General features: G+C 43.5%; 1 protein-coding gene across 7 annotated transcripts in view; it reads left to right on the plus strand.

Moving 5' to 3' along the window:
* ATP2B4 (ATPase plasma membrane Ca2+ transporting 4) overlaps positions 1 to 18,097 on the plus strand; it is a 172,380-nt gene that overhangs the window by 72,078 nt on the left and 82,205 nt on the right. For 2 of the 7 annotated variants that reach the window (XM_039340424.1, XM_039340433.1), the window contains exon 2: positions 3,095 to 3,189. The exons of the other annotated variants lie outside the window; for them this stretch is intronic. The gene's annotated coding sequence lies outside the window, so the exon portion shown is untranslated. The remainder of the gene's footprint in view (positions 1 to 3,094; positions 3,190 to 18,097) is intronic. 7 annotated transcript variants of the gene reach the window in all.

An 18,097-nucleotide genomic window follows, 5' to 3' on the forward strand; every position in this document is an offset into this window, starting at 1 on the left:
CAGGTCCCTTGACAGGATGGCTGAGAATAAGTGAGGATTTCAGAGGCTAGTAGGGGAAGGGATCCTCTTGAAGGATCCTGTTATTGGCAAGCAAATGTCAAGGGCACTACTAGACATGACTGCTGGATAAGCAAAGGAAATTTTCACTGCAAACCCCCCAGAATAATCTTCTGCACTTCAGTCTCTGCTGCTTTGGCTTCCTTGAAGAGATCTGCTATAATCACTTCTGTCCTTGAGAAGGTGCACTTTTTTTCTGCTTAATCCAGCTAGGGGGTTATGTTATTTGGTATGCAGCAGCATTTCATCGTCTTGTGATAGACCTGCAAATGTCTGACTTAGGGACAACTAAAGAACCTGGCTTTTACCTTCCTAGACATCCTGAAATGTGGAATGGCCTTATTTTCCTTTCAAACTTAAATCACCACTTAATTACTATTATACCAATAAATATTTTACCTTGAGGACTGGCCATCAGGATTACTTTTATAGGAATAGAATTTACTGCAAACATTCATCTTGGTTCTCTCCCTTTTCTTTTTCTATTAAAAGAACCAGTTCTGCTTTTCACAATTATATGGTTGGTTGAAAGCATGTAGACAAATACTTTAAAAAGTGAATGGGTTCCATGGTGTCTCAAGCCTTAAACAGCTCCAGTTCAAGTTTTAGGCTACCTTTTTTAAAGGAAAGAAATGAGGCAACTATCAACATTGCAAAGCCCCATCTTCACTATTGTTTTGCAATCCCCTCCTATTGTTGGGGAAATGTTATGATGACAAATCAAAAATTAAGACAAATTAGCATTCAGAGCATTCACTTTTCCAGTGGAAGTGAGGCAGTGCATTGTCATATAAAACTGTCTGGCAAAATCAAGGATTGGTAAATGTGCGCACTCTTTCCATGTTAAAATGATTATTTAAAACTACAGCCCAATGCAGGCATGTCTAAAACAAGTCCCGCTGAATATAATAACTCTTCAGAGTTCGAACAGGAGTAAGGTTTTATTCTGAGAAAAAACTCTTGTTAAAAAATCTTCTCTGGAAATTTCACAAATTTTACATGTTTGTTTATTTGGACATAGCTTGTAGTTTCCCTGCCCCATTGGTCAGGTGTACATGCTTCACCATGTGTAATTGCTTTGTTAAAATAATACCTTCCAAGCATCAGGAATAACGACTCCCATCATTCCTAACCAGTTTGGCTATCATATTAAATTGAGTAGCCCTATTGTTGCTCCTTATAAATGTTGCTCCTTATAAATACATGACTCTTCAATTGTATATTTCAGTTTGATTGTGTTTAAATATTTCAATATGATTTACTGTGAAAGTAATCCAGTTATATTTAATAATGGAAGGCGGTTTTCCTTGAAAATATTCCTGTTTCCTGATCATGTTGGAGAGGAAGAATGCTTAGCACAATTTATTTTGCATTCCTGAGTTGATGTTAGCATGAATGTAATAGAGAAAGGCTCTCTCTATCATAGAGAATAAAAATGCCATTTTGAATACTGGCATGATCTAATTTCTGTCCAAAGAGATTGTGCCCTTTATAAAATACTCAGTTTAGAAATAAAGGGAGAGTTAATTATTGCTGAGTCACATCGTGAAAGAAAAGCAGATAAAATAAGGTTAAATATCTATTCTGCAGGATCCTAGCCTGCCAGTTTTCTTCTTAGTCCTTTCACATACGTAACATTAACTTGGAAATCAATCCAACAATAGATCTTCCTTCCAAATAAGTGGACACGGGATTAGGTTGCACTGAGACCAATGTGAAAAACCCAGCAGCTTTCATATACTTTCCAGTTTTAAAAGGTTTGTGGAAAATTATACTAAATCAAACAATATTGTGTCCATTCTGTGCATAATTGCCTAGACTTTGGGTCTCATCCATATCATTCATATCCTGTGATAAATCCAAGATAGTATCCTTTCTGTTGCTGCTTGTCTTTGGCTGTCTTGCATATGCTGTTAGAAGGGCTTTCCCTCTTCCACTGAAATCATGATCTCTGCCTGGCGGGATAGAGGTGTAATGCAGCCGTTTATTATTCCAGGCAGGTTTGTCTGCAGCACTGCATCAACCATCATTTTTCATCAGCTGTTTACTCTCCTCCTCCTCTTCCCCTTCCTACTTACCCCTCAGTTGTTCTTATTCCCTTCTACTCCCCTTTCTAATCCCCCCCATTACTCACTTGGTTAGACTCTGAAATTGTAAGAAGAGTGGGTGAGGTGAGTGGGTGAACATACTAGTTGGGGAGAGGCTTGGCTGCTAGCCTCACTATGACGATAGGGCTTGGTAAAAATAAGGAAGAATTAGGGTGAAGAAATGGGGAAAAATGGGATCAGTACATAAGGAGAAATATTAATATTGTGGAAATCTGAACCATTCAAAGCCTCTTTGATGCACCTTCTCTTTTCATGTAGCATCATCCGCTTTGTTTTTCCTTCACCAATTTTTCTCATTTGAGTTAAGCCCATAACCTTCTGCAAAAAGCTATAGTAATTGTTAATGCTTCTGCAGCTTTGATTTTGAAGCATGTCCAGCCTTTGTTTTTGCTTACTGCAGCCTCCTTTCACTTCAGTCCTGCAGCCATTCCTTTATGTTCATGTGCAATTCATACTCATAGACACATGCCTCCTGTTGACGCTTTGCAAACCCATTTGAGTACAATGCCTTCATTTTTACACTTTGCAAACTGGTCTCCACTGGTCTTCAAATTTCCTGCTCTGTCCAAGTACATTCTTTGAAAATCTGCTTGTCTACCCTGAATTTTACAAAATATCTGAAGGATATGATTTCAGCTACACACTCCATTGCTGTAGACTGACAGCTGCAGTGATTGGTTGGCAGAGAGACTGCTTTGGGGGGGGGGAAGTGTCAAGCATGCTGTAGTTACCTGCTTTTGTAAAAGAAGATTGGTGACTATGTTGAAAGCTGCACATTCCTAGCTTTGAAATGACTTGAAATGTGTGCATCTTGCCAAATATTAACTGACTCCAGAAGGCCCTGGTGCAGTGCCTCAGGATATCAGGAACACCTTTTCCTTCCAAGGGGCTTCTCCAGGCCTACCAAAATCTTCCTCCTCTGTTTTCAGATCTTGCTTCATAATGAGAATGCTGAAATATTGTGTGCTGTTGTCTGAGATTGTATGAGGGTGCCTAAGGATTAAGAAAGATTGCCTACCTTCGGGTAAGTTTTGCTAGTTATGGTTTCCAAAGATTCAAGTAGGGTGACTTTGGGTCACCTGCTGTACCTGATGTTTTCAGAAACCAGAGTGCCACAAACTCAACCTGATGCATTGTGTGTGTGTGTGTGTGTGTGTGTGTGTGTGTGTGTGTGTCCAGATCTACTAGGTGCCTTTAGAGGATTCAAGTTAAAACAGGTTCCAGAAGGAGTGACTGCAAGATTGAATTTCCCTTTACAGAGTAGTCTCTACCTCTTAAGGTTTCCCAATGTTCTTAACCTTCTTTCACTATAACAATTTCCCCTTTATTCCACTTTAGTATATACACCTAATTACATGTTAAAAAAAACCAAACTCAAGATAGAAGATATAGGACAAAAAATAGTACCAATAAACATATAAAATTGTACCTTTAAGCTAAAATTGCAATGTCATCATTTATTCCCTATACATCAGTGGTTCTCAACCTGTGGGTCGGGACCCCATTTGGGGTCAAACGACCATTTCACGGGGGTTGCTAAACAACGCAGTCCGCCATTTTTTCCCCTTTTCCTTAGCCGTGCTACTCCCTTTTATTCTATTGGCTTTTGAAAGCCAATAGAATAGACTCTCTTGAATAGAGTCTAATTCTATTGGCTTTCAAAAGCCAATAGGAATTGTCCAGGCTGTCTCTGCCCTTCTGAGCCTGCCAACAGTCCCATTCTGCAAACGGTGCTGCACCAGTTGAGTAGTCCTCGACTTACGACCGGTTGGGGGTCGCGGCATTAAAAAGGTTGAGAACGACTGCTATACATGGATGAGTTGAACGACTGACCCCAGAAGCTGTTACAGAAGAAATCATGGTGAATTTCCACTGGAAAGAATTTGCTGTTAGATAGATTATAGGGCACTCCTCTCTCCGTTGCCTCCTGCTTTTTAAAGACATGACTTCTTCAAGACAGTGCTTGCCTGCAATTTGAAGAAGCACATGGACACTCAGAAGAAGTAATGGTCTCTAAATATTTATAGGTTTTCTGATAGTAATATAACTAGTTATTTGAGGCGATTTAGTTTTTGTGTCACCTGATTCCACAATTTCATGTTCTACTGTTCTTGTGTGTTCCTTATTCCATTGTAATGCCTGTTTCCTGTGTTTCTGCCTGATATGTTGAATGAGTGTGCTAATCTTTTAAATCATATTATTTCAACACAATGCAATTGCAACTTTGTTTTTCTTCTATAGGATTCAAAACTACTCGGTTTGTGACGACAAGGGATTCATTCCAAAATGCAGTTATGTCTCCCTCTGTATGGATGTTTGTGTGTTGTGTATTTCTGCACCATATTCTATAAATATATAATGCAGGATGTATACTTGGGATTTTTAAAAAGTGATTTCCAAGAAGTAAAAAACTTCTTTGCATGCAAATTATGCAGAAATAGTTTGCATCCATCAAAAAAGGGGACTGAGTTACTCGGCTATAAATTCACAGATTTTCTGGAGGGAAATTTAAACTAAACAGCGGGGACAGGGAGTTAATTGATACGGAACAACCCTGTCCCCGGCAATTTAAAAACTATAGGGCTATCAGTGCATGTAGCATAGATGTGTGTGTGGACAAGAATACCAACCTTGCTATCAAGCAAAATGAAGCCTCTAATAGCGAGTGCCACATAAAGTGCACTAACCAAATAGGTGGTAAGACAATAGGGGAACTCAGGCACCACACAGGTTATGTAGAAAGGAAACACAGGGCCACCCACAAAGGACTCAAATGTTTATACACCAATGCACAGAGTATGAACAGCAAACAGGGTGAACTAGAAATTCAGGTTAATGAGGGCAGATACGATATTGTTGCCATTACGGAAACATGGTGGGATGAAACTCACACATGGAACACACAGCTAGAGGGATTTAAATTATTTAAAAGAAACAGACCAAATAAAAGAGGAGGTGGAGTTGCTCTCTATATAAGAAATAACTACATCTCCACAGAAATAGAGTACAACAATGATAAAAACTGTCTTGAATGCATTTGGGTCAATATAAAAGGGGGGGGGTAAATGACATTGCCATAGGTGTATACTACAGACCACCCAACCAAACAGAGGAAATAGATGAACTTTTTACTAGTCAGCTAACTAAGGTATGTAGGAAGCACATCACAATAGTAATGGGGGACTTTAACTACCCTGACATCAACTGGGAGACAAACTCTGCACCAAGTGGAAGATCAAATAGGTTCCTGGCAAACCTAGCAGACAACTTTGTCTCCCAAAAAGTAGAGAAGGGAACTAGGGGATTAGTCATTTTGGATCTAATTCTCACTAACAGAGATGAAATGATAGACGGTGTTGAAGCCATAGGAACCCTGGGAGGAAGTGATCATGCAATATTAGAATTCAACATTATAGAAGCACAACCAATACAACACAGTCAAACTAGAGTCTTGGACTTCAAGAGAGCTAATTTCAATAAACTTAGAGAGGGCTTGGGAAGGATTCCATGGATGAGAATCCTCAAGGGGAAAACAACTCAAGAAGCTTGGGAAATTTTGAAAAATGAGATAATAAAAGCACAGTCTAGCACAATACCAACAAAGAGAAAAACAACAGCTCTCAAAAGAAACCAGCATGGCTGCATAAAGAACTCTCTGACAAATTGAAAGATAAAAAGGACAAGTATAGAAAGTGGAAAGAGGGGAACATAACTAAGTCAGAATATCAGCAAATAGCCCGAGCCTGCAAAAGATGAAGTGAAGAAAGCCAAGGCTCAAAATGAACTAAGGCTTGCGACCAAAGTAAAAATAACAAAAAAAGCTTCTTTCAACATGTAAAAAACAAGAAAAAAGTGAAGGAAATGATTGGTCCATTAGTGGGTGGAAGTGGCAAGAAGGTGACAAGCAACAGGGAGAAAGCAGAACTATTTAACTCATTTTTGCATCTGTCTTTACACAAAGGGAAAAAACAGACCAACCTATCAAAAATAGTGCCATAAAAAACAAAACAGAAACACAAGTTAAGATAGGCAAGAAAATGGTTAGGGAGCACCTGTCCAGCCTAGATGAGTTCAAATCGCCAGGACCAGATGGATTACACCCCAGAGTTCTCAAGGAACTGGCAGATGTGATATCGGAGCCACTGAACTATATTTTTCAAAGATCCTGGAACACAGGGGAACTACCAGAGGACTGGAAAAGAGCTGATGTAGTTCCCATCCTCAAAAAAGGAAAAAAAATGGATCCAGGAAATTACAGACCTATCAGCTGACCTCAATACCTGGGAAGATCCTGGAAAAGATAAACAACAAATCAACGAACACCTAAAGCCAAACAAAGTCATTACTAAAAGCCAACATGGGTTTGTCAAAAATAGATCATGCCAGACAAATCTTATTGCATTCTTTGACCAAGTGACAAAATTAGTGGATCAGAGGAATGCTGTGGACATAATTTACTTGGACTTCAGTAAGGCATTTGATAAAGTAGATCACAACCTACTACTTGACAAGATAGAAAAATGTGGGGTAGACAGAACCACCACCAGATGGATCCGTAGCTGGCTGACCGGCCGTACTCAGCGAGTGGTCCTCAATGGAACTGCATCTATATGGAGGGAAGTGTGTAGTGGGGTGCCCCAGGGCTCTGTTCTGGGCCCAGTACTCTTCACCATCTTCATCAACGATTTGGATGAAGGGATAGATGGGGAACTCATCAAATTTGCAGACGACACCAAACTGGCAGGAATAGCCAACACTCCAGAAGACAGGCTTAAGATACAGAAGGATCTGGACAGACTTGAACACTGGGCACTAACTAACAAAATGAAATTCAATGGTGACAAAAGCAAGGTTCTACATTTAGGCAAGAAAAACCAAATGCACAAGTACAGCATAGGTGGCACCATGCTCAATAGTAGTAACTGTGAGAGGGACCTCGGAGTCCTAGTAGACAATCACTTAAATATGAGCCAGCAGTGTGCTGCAGCTGCCAAAAAGGCCAACACAGTGCTAGGCTGCATTAACAGAGGGATAGAATCAAGATCACGTGAAGTATTAATACCACTCTTCAATGCCTTGGTAAGGCCACACTTGGAATACTGCATCCAGTTTTGGTCACCACGATGTAAAAAAGATGTTGAGACTCTAGAAAGAGTACAGAGAAGAGCAACAAAGATGATTAGGGGACTGGAGGCTAAAACATATAAGGAACGGTTGCTAGAATTGGGTATGTCTAGTTTAACGAAGAGAAGGACAAGGGGGGACATGATAGCAGTATTCCAATATCTCAGGGGCTGCCATAAAGAAGAGGGAATTAAGCTATTTTCCAAAGCACCTGAAGGCAGGACAAGAAGCAACGGGTGGAAACTAATCAAGGAGAGAAGCAACCTAGAACTAAGGAGAAACTTCCTGACAGTGAGAACAATTAATCAGTGGAACAGCTTGCCTCCAGAAGCAGTAAATGCTCCAACACTGGAAGTTTTTAAGAAGAGACTGGACAGCCATTTGTCCGAAATGGTGTAGGGTTTCCTGCCCGAGCAGGGGGTTGGACTAGATGACCTCCAAGGTCCCTTCCAACTTTACTACTATTATTATTATTATTATAAGTTAAATGTTAATAGTCGTGTGTGTATCTGATAGTGTTTTGGTCACCAAAACATTTAAAAGGATTTCTAGAAAGTCAGAAGGGTTGGGGCTAACCTCACCTTGATGTTCCAAATGGCAGGGGTCATATCGGAAAAGGCTTGTCAGATGGAATTCCTTAGCATAGGGTCCCCAACCCCTGATCCGTGGACTGGTACCGGGCCACGGCATGCCAGCAACTGGGCCGCACAAACAAGTAAAGCCCCGTCCGGTCTGTGGAAAAACCTGTCTCCACATAACCGGTCCCTGGTGCCCAAAAGGTTGGGGACCTCTGCCTTAGCAGATGGGACCCACATGTCTTTAGTACCACTTCAACCTCTTAGGCCACTCCATTACAGATCTCAAAGTATTCATTTCAAAAAAAAGAAAGAAAGAAAGAAACTTCAACAACATAATTGTGCGAGACATTGCTGAACTCACATACAGTATACACCAAGAGGTTTCAGGCTATTTCAGGACATCTCAACAAGTATAATTGTTAATTGATAAGGTACTTGTAACCTGTCTGACATGAAACCTGCATAACTATTCTGACTTCCCCTGCCTTTCCTCCTCATCACATCTCAGTTTAAAATCTATAAAAGTTTAGCAATACCATGCATTTGGGGAACGAAGAAAGCTCATGCCTAATAAGTATTATAATCTCTGCAAAGGCACTACCATCTGATGTTTATCATGATGTCTGAAAAGGTGCTACTTTCTGATGATTGGTTACCATAGACTAGTATGGCTTTTCTACAGTATCTCTTTTCTCTAATGAATGGATATATGTAAGAACAAGGTTCTCAAGAGCTTAGAGCCCCCTCAGGGACATAAGTATTCTTAGATGAGGAATACTGTTGCTTCTTTAAGCTTTCTGGCTCTGTTTAAAGATAACATGACAAATTCTGTGACCTGATGATAAGGTCATAGAAAAATAATGGAAATCATGGTCCTCTGGGGGAAGCACTGTTCTGCAGTTTTCCTGTCCTCCTTGCTGTCTCTCGGGGTTCCTTCCTGACAGCTGACCTTAAACATTGGCATACTAGTTTAGAAGACCATTCCTAAAATCAAACTGAAGTGGATAACATTTTCCTCCCCTAGAGAGATTTTGTTTTTAATCTTTCTTCTTTCAACCTGTGGCCAGGAATCCCTGGAGCTCTACTTGCTGCTTGGAATGGGAAGTTAATGATTGGTACCCTGCAGGTTTCTCAGGGGGTAACTATGAACTCCACCATCACAATATTAATTAGCTTTTTTCCCCTTAATCTCTGAAGTCTTTTCAGAAGATGTTATTTATTACTAAAGAAAAAATAGCAAACAAAAAAATACAATCTCTCACTGCTGCCCCCAACAAGCTATTAAACAACAGTGGTTAGTTTAATTGGATCTGGCTTCTTAGCTTCCAAACTATGGAGAGCTTTAATGTCTTTGCACATAGATGGGTATTTGCTACCTCTATGACATAGTTCAGGACTACAGCTCATTAATCAAGTGGACAAATAAAAGTGCAACTGTTAGTCCAGCTCCTGTATTAAATAAAATCTGTTCCATGGCTTCTTCACCTTTTTTGCTTACTCCATACACATATGCTCTCCATCTCCATACTTGGAACCTGTCCAAGAGCGATTTGGATCAGGAAACAGAGAATGTCCTACTGGTAGGGAATGAATCCTTTTTGAAGATGAAAGAGTAATACAGACAGGTCAGGAAGGAGAGATTTGATGAAGACAAATTGAGCACTTCAACGACATAACTCAAAAATACAGTTGTAAGTATAGAATTCTCAATTGCTATAGCAATTTTTTGGTGCTCATGCTTTCTTGGTTACCGCTTTCATCATAGGGGGAAATAATGTTCAGGGATGCTTTTATTTGGCCATATTGTATGCTGTTACAATTTCCTCCTCCATGCCTACACCAGTGAGGCAGCAATTCAATAAGTGCCAGCTCTGAGGCAGCAATTCATCTGGTGAAGTTTTCCTTATTACAACATTTTTTTGAGTGTAAAATTGTATTTGTTGAGTTTATCTGTCAAGCAGCTATTAAATTTTCCTACCATAGGACAGGACAGGAAAGCTTTTCTGAATGGGCTTCAGTGTATTTTGTAGGCAGAGAAGAATAGTACCTGTTATTTTTTTCTCCTCCAGTTTCATATCTGCAACTTCAAGATCTCTTGACTTTTTATCACATTCTCAGAACCAAGCTGCCACCTTTATCCCTTGATATTCTGTTATTCTTGCTTATTCTCTGTTTATCCTAAGCATAACTATACATAAGGTATCCATAATCACCTACTTTGCTAGCATTCCATTTGGTCAGGTTTGAACTGAAATTGAAAAGCTACTGCATATTTAGTGTAAATACATGGGTACAATTAGTCATTGCTATTCATGGCAACTTAATGTAATCTGAGAAGAGCCTACTGTCTATTTCTTGAATGCATGCTTGCTTGCTTCTGCCTGTATCTCAACATCCTCCTGCAGCTGAGACACTTCAAGGGTGGCTTCAGTTGCTACACTCTGAAAATTATTTCCCAATTAGGAACTCTAACTTCTGCAGCCATATTTTTAAAGGGGTGATTGACTGATTGACCTAAAGTAGGCATGTCAAACTGCCGGCCCATGGGCCAGATGCGTCACGCCGAAATCATGCTCATGTGACATCACGAGTTTGACATGCCTGGCCTAAAGAATGCAAAACCTGTAAAGTGATCAGGTTGTGCCAGGCTTAACATACGTAATTGAAAGGAATCAATTATACTAAGCAGGGTATTTCCTTCCTCAGTGATTGTTGCTTCCTTGGAAGCTCTACTGTCTACTCTCCTCTCCTCATGTTATGTTCTTAAGCTAGTTTGCAGCTTCTGTTCAGATACCCATAGCTAAACTTACCCACTGGCTGCATCTCCATAAATCAGATGACCACTACATAGTAGCCAAGAGGTACAAGTAGTCCTCAACTTACAAAGACAATCAAGCCCCAAATTTCTGTTGCTAAGTGAGATATTTCTTAATTGAATTTTGCCCCATTTTACAACCTTTCTTGCCACAGTTAAGTGAATCACTGCAGTTATTGAGTTAGTAAAACAGTTAAGTGAATCTGGTTTCCCCATTGACTTTGCTTGTCAGAAGGTTGCAAAAGGTGATCACATGACCCCTGGACACTGCATCTGTCAGAAATAAGAACTAGTTGGCAAATAGTGACCATGAAGATGCTGCAACGGTCATAAGTGTGAAAAACAGTCATAAGTTACTTTTTTCAGTAACTTTGAACAATCATTAAATGAACTGTTGTAAGTCGAGGACTACCTGTACAAAACTTCCAGTTCTTTGCTTCCACCTACTGGTTGAGAAGTCAGATAGTCAATCAAACCATAACTTCAGGGAATGAATAAAAAATGTTTTCTGTACAGATGTGGGTTATACACTTCTGAAACTTTACGGGCCAAAAGTATCTTTCACAGCTTCTGGAGGCAGGTTGTTCCACTGATTAATTGTTCTAACTGTCAGAAAATTTCTCCTTAATTCTAGGTTGCTTCTCTCTTTGGTTAATTTCCATCAGCTGCTTCTTGTCCTGCCTTCAGGCACTTTGGAGAATAACTTGACTCCCTCTTCTTTGTGGCAGCCCCTGAGATATTGGAACACTGCTATCATGCTCCTAGTCCTTCTCTTCATTAAATTAGACATACCCAATTCCAGCAACCGTTCTTTATATGTTTTAGCCTCCAGTCCCCTGATCATCTTTGTTGCTCTTCTCTGTACTCTTTCTAGAATCTCAACATCTTTTTTACATCGTGGTGACCAAAACTGGATGCAGTATTCCAAGTGTGGCCTTACCAAGGCATTGAAAAATGGTATTAACACTTCACGTGATCTTGATTCTATCCCTCTGTTAATGCCATCTAGCATTGTGTTGACTTTTTTGGCAGCTGTCTTCTCTTGTAGACAAGACATGTCAAACACAAGGCCCGCAGGTGGGATCCAGCCTGTGTTGGGCCCAGTTCTGGTCACAGGACCACCCTGGAGACATCAAGGGACCAGCTCCTGCCGCCCTGCCCCAGCTTGGCCAGGCACCTACCCCCAGGGTCTTGGTACTGTGCTGGGCTGGGTTTCAGGTCTTGGTACCTTGGGTGCAAGGCCAGGGCCGGGTGTCCATCCACCACCCAGGGTGGCCCGTGTCACCATCCTGGGGATACGTGTGAAGCTCAAGACGGATGGCACCCACCCCAGTCCTGCCCCTTCCACTGGAGACCCCCGGATCCCCTCATAGCCCCATCCAGCTCCCCAGAGATGCTCCCCTGACAATAGTGACATCAAGCTGGTCATGCCCACCCAACCACGCCCATCCAGCTTTGTCCACCCAGACACCCAGGGCAACCACAATGCTAATGAGGCCCTCAATGAAATCAAGTTTGACATCCTTGTTGTAGACCTATTGTATATGTGGATCAAAATTGTTCCCTGAAAAAGGAAAACAAAGGGAAAGAAAGTTATTCATAATTTATAATCAGAAGGGGGGAAACCCCAAATCTTATTTTCATATCTGTGCTCCAAATTTTCATTCTGTCCGGCAGACTCATGGGGGTGGAGGAGATAGTTGGATAGCAAAGATTAAGAGAACAGAATTCAGTTTGACCAAAGGATCATTAGGCTAAAAAATGATCCAGTCCAATGTGTAAATCAAGGTGTATATCTAAAGGGACAAAAAGCATGGTTAATGCCCAGGTAGGAATCAATAAATACAAATAACTAAAATGAAGTTGAAAGCTGCAGGGCAAAACACATGTCTAGCTGTCAGAAAAATTGTAGTAAAAAAATTAACTTACTGTGTAATGCTTTTATGTTCCTGGATTCAGTCTGGACGTATTAGCATCCATGTCAGTGCCAACTCTTGGGAATGTTGCTATTCCCAAGGAGCCTACCCTTGCAATATAGCACTTCTGTATCATTCTTTCCTCTTTCTCCAGCACTGGAGATAGAAAATCCACCAATGGGTTAGCACTGCATTTCTGCCCATTAGACCAAGTCAGCCAATTTGTCACGCCCATCCTAGGGTAGCCACTCCCCAGTTTTGACTCGGTCTTCAGCCCAGACGGACATGATAAATTGGCTCCCGGTCTAAGGCAGGTAATAGAGATTAAAATACTGGTGGATTCTATTCATCTCACATCACAGCTACTTCAACAGCATTGGGACCAGCACTGCTCAAATAGCCTGTGAAAGGCTTGGGGAAGTGGGTTCTTCCCTTCTAAACCTGGGATTAGCATTGAGAGAAATCCCTCTCCAACCTCCCTTCAACTGAACACTGCTAGGACCAGCGCTGAGCCTTCAATCCCTAAGGGAAATCTCTTTCAGCTGTTCAGCATTGAGACCAATGCTGCAGCCGGAGTTCGGAGACTTCAATTCCTCCTAAAAGAAATTCTTAGCCAACTGCTCAGCGTTGGGAGCAATGCTGCAGCCGGGGATCTGAGGTTTCATGCCTCTTGAAGGGAAATCCTTAGCCAGCTGCTCAGCGTTGGGATTAATGCTGCAGCCGGGGCTCACCCACTCCTCCGGAGGGGGGGTGGGGACTGCCTCTTTAGATTGTTCCAATCACAACCGAAGGCCAGCTGATTGGCGGACGTGGTTTCTGGGAGGATTTCCTACTGATTTCTCCCCCCCCCCCGAACCTTGTTGTGACCCTGCCGGCCGACTTTTCTCCCCGCGCGTCATTCTGAGCCACCCAGCCTCGTTGCCGCGCCAGGTTTCCCGTTCTCCATCTTGAGCGCTGGGACACATGGAGATTGCAGAAGGCACTTTCACCTTCTGCCCTCTTCTTCTCAAATCTCCCGCCAGCAGGACGGAAACTCCCTCTTGCCCAATCATAAAGCTGAAAGGGAGACTTCTGCTTTCTCCTCCAATTATAGAATCGCTGCCATTTTTTCTTAGACAGCGGAACAGGTGTGGCAACAGGCATGGCAGCTCAGCAAGGCATTAAGTTCCGGTGGAGGCTTAAGTCTCCACGGGAACGAAGAAACATCATTGGCGCTCTCTCTCTCTCTCTCTCTCTCTCTCTCTCTCTCTCTCTCTCACTCACTCTCTCTCTCACTCCCAATAGGAGAACAGCGTGGCTGTTCAGCACACAATAACTACCTCACATCGCGCTGCAGTCTCCCCCCTCCTCTCACCCTCGATTGTTCAGAGATTGCTAAACTAATTAAACGGCATAGATATAAAGATAGAAATAATAAATAAATAAATAAATATTTGAGATCACGTTATAATAGTTTTTTTGCCCAATCCTGGTGCACCCATTACCCTGACCACCACCACCCCACTTCTTTCAGCGCCATCCGCTACAAACAAGCAGCCATAGACAAGACTGAACCCCAAAGGGGTGGGACAGCCGCTGTTCCTCTACCAGTCTGGTGGTCAGGAGAGCGGGATGACCATCTCCTGCTCCACCTGCTTTGCCCATTTCGCCAACTGATCGCCTGCCAGAGCTCCTTTTCGGTATCACTGGGATAGCTCACCTAGGATGGAGGAGCCCACGGTGTCTCAACCCATGAGCATTGCCTCCCCTCCCACCAGCCACAAAAGACAAAAATCCTCCAAGCAGGAGGCGGCAGGCAGGATCAAAGCCAAGGCTAAGACCATTTCTGGAAGGAAATCTTCCAAGTTGGCTGAGAAACAGGCTAGCAGAAGGCACCAGGCTCTGGAGAAAGAGTTCTCCAAAGCACAAAAGCAGGCCAGAGCAAAAGCAGAACAAACAGAGGAGGCACCCTTTGATCTTACTTTGGGACCCTCTACCCAAGGAGTATGGTTTTTGGAAGGGTCCCCCCAGGTCTCTGAGGTGGGTCAAGCCCAAGCAACCCACCAACTACTGCTGCCACCACGGGCCACACAGCCCATACCTGAGGCCACTTTCACCCCCACAGCAGCAGGACTCGGGGGCGGAGCCCGAAGTCCTCCCCTCTGAGGATTGCCTCCAAACTCTAATTGAGCAGGCACTTCACAGAATACTGGCCGCTAGGAACAACTATGGGCCGAGACCCGAATCCGTGATTGCCATACCCCCACCCAGTTTCCAACCAGGGGAAACCAGATATCAGGACCCCTCCTCCCCATCATGGTCCTTTCACAGCAGGGGTTTCTCTCCCACGGAGGATGACCAACATGACATGTCATGGTGGGGGGAGGAAGATCCTCCAGATCCCCCCCCCATTTGGAGGATTATTCAAAGATTCAAGGAAGGGTATTCACCCTTCCTTCTTCTTACCACTGCTTCACAGAGCCAGCTCCATAGCCAACATTGGCCTGGATCATATTCCATAGCCAGAACCACCGCCCACTTCAGATCCGTTATTTTTAGAACCCGTGGTAGCTCAGCACCACGTCCCTTACCCGGAATTCTTTCGGAATGCCATCAAGAAACAATAGACATCATCGGGCACCTTCCCAACACCGGGGGTTAACAGACAGGAAGTTATTTAGCATAACACCAGAACAGTCACAGGATCTCAAGGTTCCTAAGGTAGCCAAATCCTTCAGTTTCCTGTTCTCCCTGTCCACAGTGTCGGGAGACATGGCAGAGGTATTAAAGTCCAATGACAGGAGATGGGAACTCACATTCCGCAGGACCCACCAGGCGGCGACGTGGACAGTAAGAACCGCCATCTGTGCATCCTTTTTTGCAAGAACCTCCCTACTCTGGATCCGTCAACTACAAGCCAGATTTCCCCAGGAGGAGGTACATACACAACAGGACCTGAGCAAGCTTGCTGCAGCATCAGAGTACATCTCTGATGCCACGCTACATGCTGCCAGGTTTTCATCCAGAGCAATAGCATCCAATGTCTCAGCACGTAGGATGTTATGGCTCAAACACTGGCAAACTGATCCAAAAGCCAAGTGGTGCCTAGCTACGACCCCATACCAGGGTGGACAGTTATTCGGTGAGGCGCTGAACCCTTACCTGACCGAAAATAAGGATAAGAGGAAGGTACTGGCCCACTCCAGCAGACGGGCCAACAGGCGTCCAACCTCATACTCCTGTAGGCAGTCCTTTCAGATGGGAACGGGATCCCCTCAGCCACCCGGCCCTTCACTCCTAGGCAAGACTGCCAACAGGACAGGCCCCATCCCAGACCCAGGCACCAAACCCAGAGCAAATGGCCCTTCGGGAAGGAGGGCGCCCTACAGAAGGTTCAAGTGACTCTCGAGTGGACGCCCCCATAGGTGGCAGACTGGCATTCTTTACCTGCCAGTGGGAAGCCACCACCATGGACCCCTGGGTTCGCCAAATCATCTGCTACAGCCTATCCCTGTATCCAGCCTCCCAGAACGCTTCATCCCTTGTCCTCAATCAAGGAACCCGCCAAAAGCAAACTCATGCAAGAGGCTATCCAACACCTCCTAGAGATAAGGGCCATAGAACAGGTTCCAGCTAGCAGGGGGGCACCCAATCCAGGTCCCTCATGACCGAGGCCCAAGCTCTGGGACACTGGGTGGAGGCAAACCTTGCCTCCATCAGGACCGAACACATTTTGGGGGAAGCGAACAGACAAGTGGCCTTCCTAAGCAGGTCGACCATGGATCACTCCGAATGGCATCTGCATCCAGACCTATTTGCGGAAATAGCACAGAAGTTCGGGCGGCCAGTCATGGACTTGTTCGCGTCCCTGACGAATGCCCACAGCACATTCCACTCGCAGTGCTGCGGCGTCCGCAGCGTGGGCCACACAGGCCCCTATCGAGGAGGTTTGCAGGGCGGTGACATGGTCTTTGCCCTCCCCATTTATCCAACACTACAAGATAGACCGTTTTGCCTCCACGGAAGCCTCCTTTGGAAGGAGGGTTCTTCAGCAGGTAATCTCAGCGGACACAGCTTCGGCCTCTCCATTTCACCCCCATCAGGACAGTGAGTCTTTGGTATGTCCCATTGGTGGATTCTCCATCTCCAGTGCTGGAGAAGGGGTGTTGTCTTACCTGAACGCCTTTTCTCAGCACGGAGATGGAGAATCCACTCCCACCCTTAAAATCAATTAGCTCATAGTAGGGTACTGGGAGCCAACATGTCGAATGGTAGCATCGCCTTCGCCTTCGTCAAAACTGGGGAGTGGCTACCTTAGGATGGGCATGACAAATTGGCTGACTCGGTCTAATGGGCAGGAAGGCAGAGTTAACCCATTGGTGGATTCTCCATCTCCGTGCTGAGAAAAGGCGTTCAGGTAAGACAATGCCCCTTCTCCATCAGAGGCACTGATCTAAACCCCAGATTTAGAGACTGGGGGGTATTAGCTAAGGATCATGATGTACAGAATCCATAGAACTGGAATTCAGCGTTGCTGGAACCTGAATCCCAAATAAGCAAGCTTCTTTCTGTGCCTCTTTCTATGCTTTTTATTACATCTTTCTTTTCCTGGTTATGACTATTTTCTTATTCTCATGATTCCCAAACTCTGTGCAAGGATGTCAGAGGGCTGCAGCAAACTCATCAACGGCAACACAGGGCACACAGTACATAGTTTGGAAACTGCTAGGGGTGCCATGAGCCAAGAACATCTTATTCTAAAGCAATTGTTCATTCAAATATGGTTAATGGAATTATTTTCAATAATAAATAGTCTGAAGGAAAAAATGCAACTCAGACCAGAATCATGACACAAGAGGAAGGGTAACTACTTTCCATATGTAAGGACGGGGGGGGGGTTCTCATTCGACAAAATAATACAATGAAAGAAAATTTAAATTCCTTTCCATGCAGTGTTCTAATTATAAATACATCTATGACCCACAAATACAATTTGCTGGAGACAGAGCTCATTCCTCAACTCTTTGCCTTCAAGTTAGTTATTGTTTTTGGTCAACCCCATGCTGATTGCCAGTTTCTGAATGGCCAAACTATTCTATTTTGCAAGAGCAGCTTCTGTATATTTTCCTAAGTTCTAATGTGTCCACGTGGTCAAGGGGACCTTATTTATTTATATTTATTCATCTGCATTGAATACTGGTATTCCTCTGTACTTCAGATTTGACCAATAGGTAGCCCAACAGTATGAGCAGAATCCTGCAAACAGATGGAGTGTTATGGATGGATCCTTTTCTGGGGGGGGGGGTGAATGAGATACATTGACTCAGAAGCTTTTACTGTTACATAACCTTCACTAAGCTGAGAATTCTGGATGCAGGAACAGGGTTGTTAGCAATCTTTGCCTTGTTATCAAGGCTGGAGGAGGATGAGACTAGGGAGCAAAACAGGGTGTCCTTTGAAGACTTCCTTATTATCCTTCCGGATTCCACCAACATCCATCTGTCATACTTTCCCTATTTC

Source organism: Crotalus tigris, unplaced genomic scaffold, assembly GCF_016545835.1.
Source record: "Crotalus tigris isolate CLP2741 ecotype Arizona unplaced genomic scaffold, ASM1654583v1 scf7180000017550.10884619, whole genome shotgun sequence".
Classification (NCBI taxonomy): Eukaryota; Metazoa; Chordata; class Lepidosauria; order Squamata; family Viperidae; genus Crotalus; species Crotalus tigris.